The sequence below is a fragment of the Gavialis gangeticus genome, unplaced genomic scaffold (assembly GCF_001723915.1).
Source record: "Gavialis gangeticus isolate Ggan-Ray unplaced genomic scaffold, GavGan_comp1, whole genome shotgun sequence".
In the NCBI taxonomy this organism is placed as follows: Eukaryota; Metazoa; Chordata; order Crocodylia; family Gavialidae; genus Gavialis; species Gavialis gangeticus.
This window is the reverse complement of record NW_017728994.1, coordinates 43,580,381-43,585,858: the sequence shown is the minus strand read 5'-3', so window position 1 is coordinate 43,585,858 and position 5,478 is coordinate 43,580,381. Positions and strand designations below refer to the sequence as shown.

The following is a 5,478-nucleotide window of genomic DNA, read 5'->3' as shown; positions in this document are numbered from 1 at the left end:
CCTGGTATAGGAAAGTCATCTAGGGATGATTGGTGATATTGAAAAATGCATGAAGAAGAAAGCAAAGGAAGGAATTAAAGGGGGTCAATGAGGCTGGAATAATTTCCACAGCGATGGAGAAAGGGATGTGAAAGAAACAAAGACATTGTTGGAGTCAGGGAAGTTGTTGGGACACCTTCAAGCCAAGTGGAAAAATTACCTTTAAAATAGGAAAAAGGAGGTTCTGCAGGGTAGGGTTCTTATTTGTTAGGGCGGTCACATGTTCAACTTAATACTTACTGAGTGCAGTTAAAAAACAAACAGACATACACATTCAAGCAGTATAGTTTAGCATTGCAAAGTTCATGGGTGTCTGGTGCCTCTTGAGTCAGTGACCGGGGGGGTCCCCCCACAGCCAATCTCACTCACTGGGGAAGCAGCCGCACCGCTTCTGGAAGTCCCGCAGCCACTTTCAGAAGTGACATGGCCGCTTTTGTTGGCAGCCCTGCTCCCTGGCCAGCGCTTGCAGAGTGGGGGCACTGGTACTACCGCCTGCCCCCCTGCCTGCCGGCTAAACAGGGAGTGTAGCTGGCAGGGGGTGCACTGACAGTCTCAGGGGGTGCATGTGCACCCCCTACATGTACCCCCTGGAAAAGTTGTTTCCTTTCAGGTGAGATTTATCTCCTAGCACAGGGGTCAGTAACCTTTTTTTGTTTGGGTAGAATGCCAAAAACACCTGCATCCTCAACTTTGTAAGATGTTGGCATGCCAAGTGTAGATGATGGGGAAGCCATGAGGGGCCTCATCTTTGTTGTGGCAGTGCAGCCTTGGCCCCTTCTCCACTTTCTGCCCTGAGGTGTGTGTGCACCTGCCACCAGCAAAGAGTTGAACAGAGGCTCTACAGACCCCAGTGCACCCACTTGTAGCCTCCCAGTTGCCTGCCACAGCTGGCCTGGGCTCTGGGCAGGTCCCTGTCACCCACCATGGAGTCCGGGCTGCTTGCAGCAGGTGGCAGGGAGGCTGCAGGCAGCTGTGCTGGGGTCCACTGAGCCCCTGCCTGGCTCATTGCCGGCAGCAGGTGCACATGTGCCTCAGGGTGAATGGCAGGGAAGGGACTGGGGCTGCACTGCCTCAACAAGGATCAGACCCCTCACAACTCCCCTGATGTCTACTCTAAGGCATGTGTGCCAGAGGTTGCCTACCCCTGTCCTAGCATGTTTTTTTTAAGAGGTCACTATATTCTAGTGACTTGCAGCTGTTGGAGGTGAACATGTACCAAGGGCCTTATTTAAGATTGTTTGACCAAGCAGTTTGCAGGACACAGCCTTCCAAAAACAGCTTTTCTTAAGGTTGGTAAATTCTACCAACTTTTCTGTGCATACTTTGAGATCAGATAGTGTCTCTGATTATGCATAAAATGATCTCAAATGCCAGGAATTTATGGCTTCTAGTACAAGGCATCCACTATCCCTTGGGGAACAAAATTTAAACACAGCCTTCTGGAAAAAGTTAAATTTTTAAGATAGTTTTTCATCAGCTTCTTTATGAAATAGAGGGTTACACTGTGAATGTACAAACAGAGCAGCCAAAGGTCTCACTAATGTATCCATGTTAGATGAGCTGAGTAGCTGAGTGTGAATGTGAGAGTATGTGAGTGTGTGTATGTTTCTGAAAATTGGGATCTGTGGGGGGATCCCCACTTTCTATTGTATCTGAACCCCCCCCCGTAAGTAGGGATCTGGGAGGGTCTGTCACATTCTATTTCCTCTGCATATGAACTGGGATGTAACCTACCCTTTACCATTCTAGGGCAGGGGGCGCTAAGCCAGTTTTCCTGGTTCCTCATATGAGCTGGGAATTTGGAAAACTCTGACCAAGGTATATGAACCACCTGCTTGGCCTATTTACCTCCTCACCTCACATGTGACAATCTTAGGCTTTTCTTCTCTTCAGGAAGTGATGAACTTCTTTTGTTCTCTCTTGTATGAGCTGGAATCTGAGGGGTACCCTCTCCCTGCATCAGGTTTGATCTGGGGAAACCTTCCCTCTCTCTGGAGAATTGAGAACAGATGTTCTAGAAGCATGCACCAACTATATAGTGCAGAGCTGAAAATGGGCATGCTTCACGCTTTTAACGGGCTCATTTACTGACACTGAGAAGGAGGAATAAAAAACACATGCTGAGATGAATGGAGGCATTCAGAGTCCACATAACTGTTTCAGACTGTGTTCCTGCCCACTGGGTGGTGTTTAACTAAGGGACCACTTCACACTCGTAGGAAAACTCCTTTTTGTTTAAAGGTCAATTTTTCTAGACTGTATGGCCATGTGTAGACGAAATGAGGGGCATGTGTATATGACACTTTAAGGTGGGCTAAATGCTTTTGCATTGTAATGGTGTCAGTGTTTGCATGCCTTGCCAGCATATTACACATTAATTACAGCCACTGTAGCAAATTCGGTGGCATAATGTACCTTAAATGACTTGGGGCGCAATAGACTAAAACTCCTTGGAGGATGCTGCCCTACCAGCCACAGAGTGAAGTACTGGGCTCTGTGCAGCTCAGGAAGTCTTAAGGAAGCTCTGCAGGCAGCCTGGCAGTAGCCCAGGAAGGCAGGCTCCTCCCAAGGGAGGAAAAAAACCCAGTGAGTCTGAAATATCCCCCCGCCCCCTGAGCCTGCCTGCCTGAGCTGCATGGGGGCCCAATGCTGCCAAGGGGTGGAGGGATACCACTGCCATGGAGGGAAGCACCAGCCCTCCCCTCCCCACAGCCCAGGGACCGCTCCACCCATCAGCAGCTCCCCCTCCCCTCCCCGCTGCCGGAGAAGCAGGTAAGTCAGGTGTGTGCATAACACAGGGTTTTAATTGGCCCTAAATTGAAGCGATATTTTTAAAAAACCACTGCTTCAATTTGGTGTCCCCCTTTCATCCACACACACCCTATTTGCTTGGTTAGATTGCTCTAAAATTGTCGTGCCTCATGGCAGTGAAGAGTAGTGTTAGTATTCCAACTTTTGGTGACATTATAATATAGCCCTCAAAACATAGGCCCTTCCCTTCCCCTTTCCCCCTTCCCCACACTGAATAAAACAATGTATCTTAAAATAAATAGAAAATATCATTCTTTTGGTTGCACCTGTGGAATCAAACAATATTTTAGGTCTACAGCGGCCCTGCCTCTGTGCTGTGTCTGGGCCTCTTTGCCTTTTCTGGTCTTACCATTTGCTGTTGGCCATGCCTATGCCAGGATCTGCGTGTATGTTTGTGGGAGGGGAGTGCTGTCTGGCTCATACAATCTGAGCCCCTTTTTCTTGCAAGTATTTCATTTTAAGATGGAGGATGTTTGGAAGAAACCCATCCTACTATTGGATTTAAACAATTTTAACTTATTAAAACTAAGAAATACAAGATCAAGGTATGTGACTTTTCTGTATGTGGCGCACACTGCCATTTTGGATAGCATTGGCACTGCTTTTGTCTCCGGTCTGAATATAACCAGTTCCCATGCCAGAAACACCAGTGTCTGGCTATTTCCACAGCCTACACGGTGCAGTGCTGAAAAGAAGCATGCCAGATCTCTCAAAATATACGTGCACTTTCTTCCTTTGAGATCACACACATGCATGCACACATCAGGCAGAGGAGTTTACACACTCCCCAGAGAGCTATGGACTTCCCATCACAATTGCAGCTTTCCAAAGCTGCTCCAGTTAATCCCTCCACCATATCTGCAATTATACTGAACACAGTGAATGCAGCTGAAGTACTTGCACATGCTTCTTATTGGCTAGATCAGGGGTTGGCAATGTTTTTGGACAGAGTGCCAAGAACACCTGCAGGCTCGGCTTGCAAAATGTTGGTGTGCCAGGAGCGGACGGTGGGGGAGCCACAAGAGGTCCGATCCTTATTCTGGCAGGGAAGGGACCGGGGCTGCACTGCTGTCTGCCCCGAGGTGCGCATGCCAAGCAAAATGCCTTTGTGTGCCACACTCTGGCATCTGTGCCGGGGGTTGTCTACCCCTAGGCTAGGGGCTACTCCCTCCCTCCCATCACTCCCACTAAGTCTGAACTTAGGTGAAGTTAATGTCATGGAAGAACACAAGAAACCAATGAGTGACCTTAACTCTGCCTTGAGAGGATTTTTTGCCATTTGAATGCAACAATGAAAGCTGGGAGAGGATTATCTTGTTTCTCTAAACTTAAGTGAACATACAGTTATTTACCCAAGTGAATTTGTTACACACAGCATAAGATTGTCCAAGTATAAATTTATTTCATGGGAGTTTAATGACATAAGTACTAAGAAATACAAAATATGATTTTAGAAATATAACTTGTCAACTGTAGCTTGATGTACTTTGCCTATAGTTACATAGAAGGTAGGTGAAATATATTTACTTCTTTCTCAGCATTAATATTAGTAGGTTTTTAATTCCAACATTTTGTCATTCTTCAAGAAAGTTTGAATAATTTTATATCAATGAAATCTGTTGGAAGTTAGTATTTTAAAAATACCTTTAACTTATTTGAGCATCTGGTACACGGATTTCTGCAGGAGCTACCGCTGTTCTTGTGATAACTGAAAAAAAAGCCTGTTATTACCTTATCTACTGTTTCTACGCCTTTCTAAGAAAAAAGATTCTCTTTGGTAATAAATCAGAAATGTCTGTACCCAGGAAATATACCTGCATATCTTGAACTCAACTTTGCTATCAACATTTTTTAATGTAAATTTGTTTACATAGCAAGTTTTTTCCCCTTTATTCTCTTATGTAAGCCTGTTTATTAAAACACAAATGGATTTACTCTTTTCGGCATTTAAAAGACATCCTCCAGAGACTGTAGAAACTTACTACCAAGATGTACTGTCACATATGACACTTTTGGTAGGTTACTTACTTAGTTTGTATATTTAAACAAATGCTTATAACAGCCTTCAGTTTATAAACAGTAAAGCCATCCCAAAGGTAGGATGTAGATTTGAACATACCTTTATGGCAGAGGTAGGAGAATTAGCATGTCTAGAGTTTAGGTAGTGATTACCTGCCTGAGGTTCAGTCATTGCTAATTAAGTTGTAGGTACCTGAGGTTACTGGCGGGATTACTGGTCACTGGTTTTTGGTTGGCAGGGCAGGGAAGTCCAGGAAGGAACTGGGTTTAAGGTGGCTGTTCATAGGGATACTAATAATGGAGGGAGTAGATAGCTGTTTGGGTGGTTGTGTGCTGGTGTTGCACTGATAGTAGAGTGAGTTACAGTATCCTTTGCTTCAGGGGGGAGGCCTTTATACAGCTGTCTATAGAGATGGGGAAATGGAAGTGTTTAGTGTATCTGCTTTACACCAGGTCTTTATTAGGTCTAAGGGGTTTTGTTAGGTGTCTGGAATCATAAATGCCAAGTTACTGGTACATAAGGTGGTACCGTACAAATTACCATAACTTGAATGCCACTTAACATGAATTCACATATAATGCTGAGTAGCCTAATATGAATGTTCAATA

The 5,478-nt window shown here is 45.1% G+C and overlaps 1 protein-coding gene across 1 annotated transcript in view; it reads left to right on the top strand.

Annotated features, from left to right (window-relative positions):
* KNDC1 (kinase non-catalytic C-lobe domain containing 1) overlaps nt 1-5,478 on the top strand; it is a 147,813-nt gene that overhangs the window by 110,667 nt on the left and 31,668 nt on the right. The window lies entirely within an intron of this gene.